Source organism: Desmodus rotundus, chromosome 1 (assembly GCF_022682495.2).
Source record: "Desmodus rotundus isolate HL8 chromosome 1, HLdesRot8A.1, whole genome shotgun sequence".
NCBI lineage: Eukaryota > Metazoa > Chordata > Mammalia > Chiroptera > Phyllostomidae > Desmodus > Desmodus rotundus.
Window position 1 is genome coordinate 117,229,011 of NC_071387.1, and position 13,734 is coordinate 117,242,744.

The window sequence follows — 13,734 nt, forward strand, 5'->3', positions numbered from 1 at the left end:
ATACCTGGTACACTGCACCTGATATGCTTAGTGAGGCATAATGATCCAGTGAATGAAAGGTGGAAACAAAACCAGAAGGCAAGACCACTCACATTTCACTATGATTCTTTGGAAGTTCTAAATAACTTAGGGCTCTTCACAGTGGAACACTATAAACAAGGAAAACATCAGAGATCTTTGAGGTCAGTACAAAATGTTGTATCTAGATGGAATTTACAGGGTCAACTTATTTCATAGGAAATGACCACATCAGCATTTCAATCAAATTAGTCTTCCCACCCTCACATTCTATCCGAGGACATCCTTCTTCCTGGATCGCAGGTAAATAAGTGAATATCTTTTCTCCTACATGGTACCAAAGAAATGCTTATGCAAAGCAAGTCCGTTTCTAACATATTTTCTCCCTTGCAAGATACAATCTAAAAACTACTTGCTATTATGGTTTGGAATAAGATATGTTATTAAGAGAATGACAGAAAAATAAGAAGACATCCATCAAAGTGTCTGTTTCATTCCTATATACAGAGCTTTCCTATACCCAGAGGGCATCAAGGCACAAATCATGGGTAACAAGCTCTTAAGTAGAAGGAACAAGAAATACACAAGGAAAGACTGTTACAAATGGGTCCTCTTGCTCTTAACCTAATTGTTTCTCTTTTGGCATTGTCTTTCAAAGGGGAAAATGGATAGTTGCTAGTTGCAGGGAGAAAATGAAGCATTTGGAGACAGATGCTCAGCATTGTGCAGATGAGTGGTTAATAAGGAGCCAGATCTATGGTGGCTATGACCTTGAGGTCCCCTCAGATCTGCTACCCCCAGCAGGAAATGGCATGGGGCAGCATGCATCTCATCTGAAGACCCACTAGGAAAAGAAGAAAGAGACTAGAAGCCAAGCTCTATCTAGGAAATATCTATTGCAAAGGAGTGATAGCTGTCTCAATCCCCCTCTTAGAATAAGCAAACACATAACAGCATGTGTGAGAGAAAAGAAAAACAAGTATTGCGCTAATAAAAATTCTCCCATTTCTTACAGTTAAGACTATGAAGAAAGACAGATTTCAGAGTAGCCCAGAGAGCCAGGCATGCCTCCTGAGGATGTCCCAAGATGACAAATCTGTATGTAGGAGGACCAAGTTGAGTTGAGGCCCATACTCTAGGCAGGTAAGAGCTGGGATCCAAGAACACCTTCAACATCTCTGTGGGAAGTCAAGAGTGACTATTATTTGGGATTTTGGTTGCTTAGGAAATATAGCTTCCATATATAGTACATTGACTAATGTACTGTTTCTGTTAAGAAAACAGTTTTTTAATAACCTTGAAGTAAGGATTCCATTGAATTTATCAGAAAGGAAAAGATGGTGGCGATATGTAGGAAATAAGGGAATACCAGCAAATGTATAATTCTTTGGCAATAATTACCAGGGAAGTCATAGAAGATTGCATAGTAGAGGTGGCACATTTAAATTTTAGTTCCTGCCTATTTCCAAAGGGCACTAAGGGTTACAATCAATGACAGTCATTTATTGAGTGTTTACTACGCACCATACTCTAGACCAAGGCCTTCATAGATATACTTACACAGTTTTTTTTAAGGCTTACCACAACTCCATGAAGTAGGTATTACTATTGCTGATCTTAAAAATAAAAGTCATTTTACCAGCAAAAAAATAGGTTTATTCAGGAATAGCATAGAATTCCAATTCAGGACATGCAAGCTATGGCAAAACCATAGGCAAGCCCAAAGGACAAAGGAGAATGTTCTTTTATAGAGGAGAGGGAAAGTTAGGAGGGGCTGTTATAAACAAAGCTTCCATTGGAGAAAACTGGGAGTTTGAAGTGTAGTCGTTTTTCATTGGCTGGGTTGTCACAAACTCTCATTGACTGAGTCATTGCTGGGGAGGAGAAAATCTTCCTTCTCCCCATTGGGGTAGTAGAATAGAAAACATCTTCTGGATGGAGATGCAAGGCACTTTTCCTATTTGGGACAATGGAAAATGAGTGGTTGGGGGTGAGAGCTCCCCCTACAGGCCCTCCTGACTCCAATCTTCATTTTATTTAGATGAAGTGACTGAGACTTAGGTGAGTTGACTTGCTAAGTAGAGGAGCTGGGACCTGCACCCACATGTGCTTTACACCATGCCTGGCACTTCTCCACTTCACTACAGTAAGTGTCAAGCCTCTAGGTTTAAGAAGGGATGTTCCTCAAATTATACAACTAAATAATTCTTCTTTGTCTTCCTTTTCCTCCCTCCCTCCCTCCCTCCCTCCCTCCCTCCCTCCCTCCCTCCTCGTCTTGTTTCTCCTCCCCTCTTCTCCTTCTTCCTAGAATTTGGTGTTTTTCTTTTTGAACAATTCTTTGTCAAAAATTATGATATTATGGTTTATAACATTGGTTTTTGTTTCTGGCACAGAGTTCCTAAAACCTTTGGAAATTTTCTAAGTGATGAGCACAAAAAGGTGTATTTTTGTTGTTAACAGGTGACTTTTGGTTTTAAAAATAGCAGCTGGTTGCCAGAAGAACCAACCGTGCGATTTCTGGGTTGGATTTTCAGTACCTCCACCCCTGACCTTGAGGAGGGGAGAGAGGCTGGAAGTTGAGTCAGTTTGCTAGAGGCTGATGACTTAGTCAATCACGACTATGTAATGAAGCCTCCATAGAACCCCAAAAGAATGGAGTTCCGAGAGCTTTTGGGTTGCTGAGCATGTGCAAATGCAGGGAGAGTGGCATGCCCTTTCTCCGTACCTACGGGTCTGTCACAAATGACTGTTCCTGAGTTGTCTCCTTTATAATAAACCAGTAATCTAGTAAGTAAAATGTGTGAGTTCTGTGTGCCACTGTAGCAAATTAATGGAACCCAAGGAGGGGGTCTTGGGAACCTCTAATCTATATCTGGTAGGTCAGAAGCACAGGTGACACTGAAGTCACCTACTGAGATTGGACTCTGAAGTGTGTGTGTATGCAAAAGGCGGGGGGGGGGGGACTTGTGGGACTGAGCCCTTAACCTGTGGTATCTGATGCTATCTCCAGGTAGATAGCATTAGAATTGAGTTGAATTTTAGGTGTCCCATGGATGTTGGAGAATTACTTGGTGGTGTGGGGGGAAAACCCACATATTACAATTGGGTACAAAAATTGTTAAGCATGTATTATGTCTTGGGTGCAACAGAGAGAATACAAAGATTAGCACATTGATGCCACACATTCAAGGACTATGTATTTTGGTAGAAGAGATGGGTACATAAACAATTTACTTTGAGGAGTTAGCTACTAAATACTAGATCATGTAAATGGTAGAGGAAGATATAATTAATTGCAAATGCAGGATCTGGTAATATTTCATATGTAAGGAACATTTGGAAAGTGAAAGGTAAGAGGATATTATATCTGCGAACCTAGAGGAGGATGAATGAATAGCAGAAGTAGAAACAAAAATGAGGGAGACTTCATTTTATTTCATCCCAAGGTAAATGAATGTCTGAAGACAGTTCAGGGCACGTCCGTGTGACACCTCGAGTGTCGTGCTAAGCAGTATGAGATTCATTCTGTGAACATCAAGGGCTTCTAGAGGTGCAGGATAAAGTATCTGCTTTTGTTTTAAGAAATTTAATATTAATGATGGGTTTGATGTTAGAGACAAGACATTGAAGGCAGGGAGACCAATCAGAGGCCAGTGTAATAGACCATGTGAGGGAGAAGATTAAAGCTGAACCTGGCAGGAGCAGTAGTGGGTCTGAGAAGGCAGAGCTAGTGGAAAAGATGCTGCATAAGTAGAATCAATAGTGCTTGACATTTGGGGATGTCTTAGTTATATAGTTTAATTGATATAACAAGTAGACTTCCAAAATATACCATGGTTCCAACACAATGCAAGGTTGTTTTTTGCATATGTAACAGTACTGAGTAGATAAACAAGTTGGAGATGTTGCCTTTTTCCACAGTGGCATTTGTGGAAATGCCATTGTATACAACCACACTAACAGAAACTCTACCATTTTCAGCACATAGCTTCCAAGATTGATCTGAGGATCATTTCAATTCCAGGAAGCCTAAAAGTAATACCAGATGGAGGCAGTTGGGTGGGAAGTTTCTAGGCCAAGGAGTAGTAGACGTCACTTCCATTCACATTCCATTCACCCAACTATATTTAACTTCAAGGGAGCCTGGGGAATGTGCAATCGTCTAGCTGTGTGGCTATGAAGTGAAGGGGACATGGATTTTGCTGAGCAGATAACAGTCTTGGCCACAGACTGAAAAAAGGGGATATGACAGAGTTGCAGATACATTTCTAATTGGTATGATTGACATTATAGTGATAGTATCAATGTGGGTAGAATGTACAGGGGAATCAGCAGGTTGATGGAGATGATGAGTTCAACTTTGACCCCATTAGAAAAGACAGAAAGCTGAAAATGAGAAAAAACAATTAATTAATGGGCCCTTGTGCTAGAGGAGGGAAGACCAAGTGAGATCAAGATTCCAGGAGAGCTGAATCTGCAGGTAATAAAGGACATGTTATGCCAGAGCAGGAAGTAGGGGAGAAAAGCAGAGGACATGAGTGAACGTAAAGAGAACTTCTGAGAAGGGAGGGGAAGCAAGCAATGCATGGAGCAACCCCAGCAGACGATATAAAAATAAGTGTCAAGAAGCTCCCTTCAGGAGAGTGGAAACACTTTGAAAGAGATCTTAAAAGGATGAATTTGAGAATTAACAAGTGATGGAGGAAAAGATGGCAAGTAGCAGTTAGGGTTCAATGAGGATGGAGGGCACAGGAAATGGAGTTGATCATCAATGATCAATATTATGGGACACTGAGGAGTAGGAGTAAGTGGGTGATGGGGGGCAGGAGAGTATTGCTCACTGTGGCAGATGGCCAGGAAGATACAGGTGTATTGGGATGTTATTGACTGTGAGAGACACGGTTGATTCTGAGGTCCAGTTCACATAAAAAAGGAAAGAAGTTGACTCAGTGGAAAAGTACAGGAGCACAGGAACCACAGGTAGAATTGTGTTTACAGAGCAAGTTCAGGAATCAGGAGGGAGTGAAATAAAAAGATAAAAAAGTTGAAAAGAGAGAGGGGAAGTTAGATTGAAGCTACAAGGTGAAGTTTAATCTGTAAGTGGTTGGAGAGCTTTATAAAAGCATGGTGTTAAGCTAGAGATTTTAGGTGATTGAAGCCAGCATATTGGATGGGTTCTTAAGGATTTTGAAATTGTCCAGTACAATTGGGAGTGAGAGTGGGTCAAGGCAGAGCAAAGAGGAAAATCGTGAGCCAGCCCTTCAGAAGTGGGGGAGTATGTTGCAAGATCACTGGGAACATGAAAAAGTATGCTGAGGTTAGTAAGAAGAGATGGCAAGAAAAAGGCATAGAGACTTGTTGTTCTGGAACAACTGTCTGGATGTGGTAGTGGTGGGTTGGTAGATTGCCAGTCTTTTTCCTACTCCAGTAGGGAAGGTGGAAGAAAGGAGGGTGGAGCAGTATTGGATCCTCTAGGTTCCAATTAAGGCAAAGAAGTTAATGGAACAATCCAGGATAAAGTGACTCATACAAAAGAGCTCTTAATAATAGAATGGAGGTTTCAGAGTGTACAGGGCTGGGATTGGGGGAGGGAATGCTAATGAGGGTGATGAGGGTGGGCTAAGGGAAGGCAAGAACCAAGCTGGTTGGACATCACATATGGGGGAAGGTAGCTAGCCAGAAGTTTCTAGAAACAGAAAATATATAGCTTGCGGGCAAAAAGATGGTGTTCCTAGGCCCTTGTGGAACACATGTTGATGGAATACTGTATAGAAATAGTATGACTCAAAAGGAAGATCCCTGGCACTTGAGGAAAGGAAATCATCAGATGGCATTGGGATGCTGTATTAACTGCATCATTAAAATGTAACTGTATTGAAATTGCTTTCAAGTTAACAATATCTGCTTTAGTTGCAGATGTGTACCAAGGCAATGGAAGTGACCCATAGCCAAAGAGGATGTTCTTAAAACTCAAAGCCTGGGCTCATGAAGCCCCAGAATCGATCACAGAGGTAGCTCAGACGATCACAGTGCACGTGGGGAGGAGGAACGCGGAGTGCAGGAAAAGAAGACAGAGGCTGGTGGTCCTGAATTGGGAGTCAGTGGTCGCTAGCAGTCATTGGCCAGGTGAATGAGGTATGTGGGGAAATGTCAGCAAGGAAGAATGCTGAGTGTGAGTAAAGGCAAAGCCACATGGACTAGCTAGGGTGCTCTTTCCTGGGCGCTGGGGTGAAGATCCAGTTGGTGGGGTGGGGGTCAGGGGTGAACCCTAACACTATCAGCTTTCTTGTGGCTGTCTTCCCATTTCTGCACTCAGTATCATCCTGCAATGTCAGAGAAGATTTTTCATATTCTAATATACTTTTCCATTGAGATATATTAGCATATTACATGGTGTGAGTCTAGGGTACACGACACCTTGATTTGATACGCTGATACTGTGCTATGATTGCCGTTTTAGTGCTATCTAACACCTCTGTTGGATCATGTCACTTAATTATCATTTCCTCTAGTGGTGGGAACAATTAAGATCTGGTCTCTTAGCAAGTTAAATGTTTATAACACAGTTTTGTTGTCTATAATCACCGTACTGTATATTAGATCTCCAGGACTTGCCTGATAGCTGCAAGAATGTACCCTTAAACAACTCTGCCCTCCCCAACCCGAGCCCCTGGTAATCACTATTCCTCTCTCTTTGAGTTTATTTTCTTTTTAGAGTCCACATATAAGGGATTTCACTCATACAGTATTTGTGTTTCTCTGTCTGACTTATCTCACTTCGATAATATCCTCAGCGTCCATCCACGTTGTCACAAATGGAAGGATCGTATTCCATTGTGTGTGTGATATAGACATAGATAGATATCTTCCTTATTCATTTATCCATTGATGAACACTTAGGTAACTTCATGTCTGGGCTCCTGTGAATAATGCTGCACTAGACATGGGAGTGCATATATCTCTTCAATACCCAGTTTTCATTTTTTGAATAAATACCCAGAAGTGGGATTGCAGGATCATATGATGAATCTATTTCTAATCTTTTGAGGACCTTCCACGCAGTTTTCCATAGTGGCCGAACCAGTTTACAGTCCCACCAACAGCGCACAAGCCTTGCCCATTCTCCACATCCTCGCCACCCCTTACCTCTCATCTTCTTGGTGATAGCCATTCTGATGGGTGTGAGATGCTATCTCATTGTGGTTTTTATTTGCATTTCCTTCATGATTACTGATGATGAGCATCATATATTATAAAATGTTTAAGTTTTGTGTGGTTTTGGAGGCATGAGTGTGTGTGTGTGTGCATGTGTGTATAGTAATCAAAAGAGAAGCTGAAAGGAACCCTGCCAGCTAAAAGCCTGGGGAGAAGGATAATGAGGCTTTCCTGTGGGACTTGTTTTGAGGGCCAGAAAGTACCAACATAAAGGGGAGCTTTAGGAGTTGATTGTATAAAACTTCCAAGCCCACCCTTGTAGATTCATGTGCTTCTAGGAACAACCCTGTTTATCTGAATTTCCATCAGAGAAGTAGACACCTCTGCCTCAGAGTATTGGTGAGAAGGAACTCAGTATGAATAATGCTTTTTGTCTTCACCAGTGGGGGAAGCCAGTGTGACTGAGGCTGCCTCAAATTCCACCAACTCCGTAGGTGGAGTTGCCCACTGTTTTCCACCTATAAGGTGCCAAATCACCCATTTGTCAGAATTTTTCACTTTCCAGCTAGAACTTTGGTGTCATAAGGTGTGTTAGTTATAACCTAGAATGAGTTTTCATGTCAAATAGTTCAGAAATAATAACTTCAGTAGGATTATAACCTGGTATTTATTGACCATCACCTTTGTGTCAGATTCTGAGAAATGTTTTTGTATCGTTACAAATGCTAATCTTTACCTGGCCCGTTGTGTAGGTGTCATTGTTGCCATTGCACAGATAAGCACACTAAGACACACAGAGATTAAGAAATATGCACAAGATGGCACATCAGAGCTGGAGCCTAACCCTTAGCCCACGAGCCTTCTCTTCTTATCTACTATTAACTAAAAATCCAACAATAGGTAGCATACTGAACACATGCAGGCTTTCCCCTGCCCCAGTATGCTGTGTTTATGTGCTCAAGTTTCTCAATTAGAATGACTCAAATGCAGAAAACTAGGTGGTTGCAGGGGAGCTTGTTTTACTTCCAGGAGGCTATGAGTGATGATGGGCATCGTTGCTTATCTGGTTCCCTCATCATTTCACTTCCTTATAGTAAGGAATATTTTTACCCTGACTGACTCAGAGTGTTTGTTGTTGGGGACAGAGTGACTGCCGTTGATTGCAGCCAAAATGACAGCCATCCGTGAGCATGAGATTCTATGATGGGGCAAAGCCTCTGGCCCTAGAACGCCACACAGAGGTTGGGCAGGCCAAGGTGCTAGCTGGCTCCTGTCTTTACATTTCTAGTTAAGAGACTCTAAATTATTTTGGGTTGCTTTCCCCTACCCCATTTCTATGTTTAGAAAAAAAGTGAGTCATATGTTAAAGCTAATTTTACTGCCAAAAATTTCAAGTCTGTGTCTACTCTCCCCTGTTATTACCAGGAAAGGAGTTTGTAAAAAGTTAGCGCTAACAGCTTGCATTAATCCATCCCAGCTTAGCAAATTCCCTGGCTGGTCTTCTGTGCTTAATGCAGCGCATCTCGTCAAAGCCAGCCCGTTCCAACACTCTTAACTAAAGGCTGCTGCTCATGATCTGAGGAGGCCGCAAATTCATTCTCATCTATTCAGAAGTGGAAATGCAGACACTTGAATAAATATTTCACGCTATCTTGTAGTAGCTAAAACTCTTCAGTGTATACTCAACAATGCTTCATTACCTTTTCATCTGTTCTTGGGTGAAGTTATGAATGCAAGCAAAAGATGATCACATCTTTAACTCAAGTACAATTCAAGGTTTTCAAATAAATTGCAACATGTTAGAAATTCCATTTAAAAGCATATATATATATATATATATATATATATATATATATATATATTCACTCTCAAGATATAAACAGTGAATTGTCCCTTTTATAGAAGTGTGTGAATACAATTGTTTAATGTGTTCTGGATGTCTATTAGATCCATGGTATTGTGTGCCAGGCATGTTACAATTATACTAGACCCTTGTCATTTGAGGACTGCGACATCTGTGATTTTGAATACCTTCCACTGAACCTGAGGCTCTATGATGCCGAGGCCTGGATTTGTATTTGCATTCTGTGAGTAGGAAAGGAGCAATTCAGCCAGCTAGTGAGCACCTGTGGTCCTCAGCCCCAGCACCACCAGTACCACCAGTACTAGAACCAGCACCAGCAACTCTAGCACCAATAGCACCAGAAGTGCCCACAGTATCAGCACCAGCCCCAACAGCACTAGCACCAGCAGCACCAGCAGTACCAGGAGCACCTGTACCAGCAGCGCTAGCACTTTCCTGTGGCTTTGTTCTTCTCTCCTCCTCTTACCTTTTGCTTTGCTAAAACCTGAAACATTTTATAAACATTTTTTAATCATATTTTGGAGACCTTGGGGCTTAATGCTTGCCTTCCTCATCTGCAGCATCCTGCTTCTTTCCTGGGTGGCAATAACCGGTGGCTGGAAATTCACCATGTCTATTCTGAAGCTGCATGCCAGAGAGATCTTCGACTCCTGTGGGAATCCCACTGTAGAGGTGGATCTCTGCACCACAAAAGGTCTCTTCATGCTGCTGTGCCCAGTGGTGCCTCAGCTGGTATCTATGAGGCTCTAGAACTCTGGGACAATAAAAAGACATGCTACATGGGGAAGGGTGTCTCAAAGGCTGCTGAGCACATCAATAAAACTATTGTGCTTGCTCTGCTTAGCAAGAAACTGAGTGTCGTGGAGCAGGAGAAGATCAACAAGCTGATGATAGGGATGGACAGAATGGAAAATAGATCTAAATTTGGTGTGAATACCATTCTGGGAGCATCCCTAGCCATCTGCAAGGCTGGGGCTATTGAGAAGGGGGTGCCCCTGTACTGCCACATTGCTGACCTGGCTGGCAATGCCAAGGTCATCCTGTCAGTTCCAGCTTTCAATATCATCAATGGTGGTTCCCACACTGGCAACAAGCCAGCCATACAGGAGTTCATGATCTTCTCTGGTGGTGCCGCAAACTTCAAGTAAGCCATGCACATTGGAGCGGAGGTTTACCACAACCTGAAGAATATCATCAAGGAGAAATATGGAAAAGATGTCACTAACATGGGGGATGAAGGTGGGTTTGCTCCCAACATCCTGGAGAATAAAGAAGCCCTAGAGCTGCTGAAGAATATCATGGGCAAAGCCAGCTACACCAACAAGGTTGTCATTGGCATGGATGTAGCTGCCTCTGAGTTTTTCAAGTCAGGAAAGTATGACCTAGACTTCAAGTTGCCCGATGACCCCAGCAGGTGCATCAGCCCTGATGAGCTGGCCAACTTGTGCATATCCTTCATCAAGGACTACCCAGTGGTGTCCATCGAAGATTCCTTTGACCAGAATGACTGGGAAGCATGGCGTACATTCATTGCTAGTGCAGGAATCCAGGTAGTGGGGCAGGACCTCACAGTGACCAATTCGAAGCAGATTGCCAAGTCCAGGGATGAGATATGGTGCAACTGCCTCCTGCTCAAAGTGAACCAGGTTGGCTCTGTGACTGAGTCTCTTTAGGCGTGCAAGCTGACCCAGTCCAATTGGGGGGGTGTCATCGTGTCTCAGCACTCTAGGGAGACTGAGGATACCGTCATCACTGATCTGGTGGTGGGGTTTTGCACTGGGAAGATCAAGACTGGTGTACCTTGACAATCTGAGTGCTTGGCCAAGTACAACCAGCTCCTCAGAATTGAAGAGGAACTGGGCAGCAAGGCCAAGTTTGTTGGCAGGAACTTCAGAAACCCCAAGCCCCTGAGCCCTGCAGTCACTGGTGGGCTAAGTAGACTTTTGCTCCTGATGTCTGCACTGGCAGCTCAAGGACCCTGCTGATCCTTGCAGGGGCCTCTGGTAGTCAACGGCCCTGTCCCCAACCTGTGGTATTCTCACTGCTTCCTTAGAACTTCTGAAAAGGCCAGGCTTGACCATCTGGAACTCTGGTGGAAACCCTAACCCTACAGTCATGTGATTGGCCCAAATAATTGTTTTTCTCACCTCACTTCTCAAGTGTCTGGAGCCAAGTGTATCTACGTTGTAATCTCCAAGGTGCCCACAGGGAAGATCCCCAGTGGTTTTGTGTGTAGGATAAAAAGGCCTCATTGTCCTCTAGGAATAAAAAAAAATTACATTTTATTGTTTATGGTATTACAGTTGTCCAAAATTTTCCCCCTTTATTCCTCTCCACCAACCCCCCCCTCCCCCGCCACTCCTTTGGGCAATCCCCACATTGTTGTCCATATCCATGACTCATGCATACTTGTTGTTTGGCCACTCTATTCCCTATGCTGCACTTTACAACCCCATGACTATTCTGTAACTACCAATTTGTACTACTTAATCCCTTCACCTTTTCACTCATGCCCCCCCCCTCCTCCCATCTGGCTACCATCAAAACGTTCTCTGTATCTATTATTCTCTTTCTGTTCTGCTTATTTATTTTGTTTTTTAGATTCAATTGTTGATAGATATGTATTTATTGCCATTTCATTGTTCATATTTTTTATCTTCTTACAGAAGACCTTTTAACATTTCATATAATGTCATATAATGGTGGTTTGGAAATGATGAACTCCTTTAGCTTTTTCCTGGCTGGGAAGCTCTTTATCTGTCATTTGACTCTAAATGATAGCTTCGCTGGATAGAGTGATCTTGGTTCTTGCTTTTTATCACTTTGAATATTTCTTGCCTATCCCATCCAGCCTGCAAAGTTTCTTTTGAGAAATCAGCTGACAGTCTTATGGGGGCTCCCTTGTAGGTAATTAACTGCTTTTTTCTCACTGCTTTTAAGATTCTCTCTTTGTATTTAACCTTTGGCATTTTAACTATGATATGTCTTGAAGTGGGCCCCTTTGAGTCCATCTTGTTTTCTGGACGTATATGTCTATTTCCTTCACCAAATTAGGGAAGTTTTCTTTCATTATTTTTTCAAAAAAGTTTCTGATTTCTTGCTCTTTCTTTTCTCCTTCTGGCACCCCAGTGATGTGAATGTTGGTGTGCTTGAAGTTGTCCCAGAGGCTCCTTACACTATCCTCATTTATTTTTAAATTCTTTTATCTTCTTGTTGTTCTGATTGACTGTTTTTTCTTCCTTATGTTTTAAACCATTGATTTGATTCTTGGCTTCATCCACTCTACTGTTGATTCCCTATAACTTGTTCTTTATTTTAATTAGTGTATTCTTTGTTTCTGACTGGATCTTTTTTATGCTGTTGAGGTCCTCACTAAGTTCCTTGAGCATCCTTATAACCAGTATTTTGAACTCTGCATCTGATAGGTTGCTTTTCTCCATTTCGTTTAATTCTTTTTCTGGAGTTTTGTTCACTTCTTTCATTTGGGCCATGTTTCCTTGTCTCCACATTTTGGCAGCCTTCCTATGTTTGTTTTTATTTTTTAATTTTTTAAAATATGGACCATTTCACAAATTTGCATGTCATCCTTGCACAGGAGCCATGCTAATCTTTTCTGTATTGTTCCAATTTTACTATATGTACTGCCAACGTGAGCACTGTTTTTATATATTAGGTACAGTTACTACATCTCCCAGGCTTGATAGATTGGCCTAACGTAGTAGGTGTCCTGTAGGGTCCAGGGGCACAGCCTCCCCTATCACCCAAGCCAGGTACTCAAGGTGCACCCACTGTGAGGGCTGTGTACACCTTCCTCTTGTAGTTGAGTCTTGATTGCCGTTGGCATGTACGACATCAGCCACCACCTGCATTCTAACTGGAATCACACAGCATTAGCTGCAAAGTGATCTGCAGATGGCTTCTACTTGTGCTGGGCTTGAACATGTCCAGGAGAGGCCGAGCTTTGAGCCAAATCCAGTTGCTGCTAGTGCCGGGCCTGGGGCAACTTAGTGAGAGGTACAGGGATCACTGAAGCCAGATGCTCTTGTTTGAGAGAATTGAGGAAAATCTGAAGCTTGGGCCAAGACAAGCCATTCATATGGAAAAGTCACTGGAAACAGCTTGAGTGTGCCTGAAAGTTGGGTGGGGCAGGACCTCAGGGAATCACCAGGGTGAGGCAAATGGTGTGAGCCAGGTTGACGGAGTCTCAGATATAGCACCCACCTGCCAGTTCTATGGGAGGGAAGGGTTCAGAAAAGGAACAATGGCCTCTGCCAGCACTTCTGTCTGGGAGAAAGCTGCCTCCCAGCTCTCACCCTGATGCTGGACAGTTCAGTTCCTTTCTGTATGTCTGTGATGCCTTTCAATCTGTTGCTCTGGTGCTGGATTTCAGAGACAGTGAGTCTGAGTAAGTCTGTGCATGGACCTTTTAAGAGGAACTGTCTGGGATTCCAGCAGTTCTGTCTTCTACAACCTCAATCCTTGCTGGTTTTTACAGCCAGAAATTATGAAGACTCATCTTTCTGGCACTGGAACCCTGTGCTGGGGGCCCTGATGTGGGGCTGGGACCCCTCACTCCTGAAATATCCCTCCTAATTTTTATCTGCCACATGTGGATATGGGACTAGCCCATTCCATGTCTTTGTGCCCCTCCTACCAGTCTTGATGTGATTTCTTCTTTAATTCTGTAGTTGTAGAAC

At 42.7% G+C, this 13,734-nt stretch overlaps 1 non-coding gene and 1 pseudogene across 1 annotated transcript; one reads left to right on the forward strand and one right to left on the reverse strand.

The window, feature by feature from the left end:
• Positions 1–9,646: 9,646 nt before the first annotated feature.
• Positions 9,647–11,022, forward strand: LOC112314768 (alpha-enolase pseudogene; annotated as a pseudogene).
• A 1,565-nt stretch (positions 11,023–12,587) lies between these two features.
• LOC112315078 (U6 spliceosomal RNA) lies at positions 12,588–12,694 on the reverse strand. The gene has a single exon (XR_002975845.1). It is a non-coding gene; the product is annotated as a U6 spliceosomal RNA (small nuclear RNA).
• Positions 12,695–13,734: the final 1,040 nt, after the last annotated feature.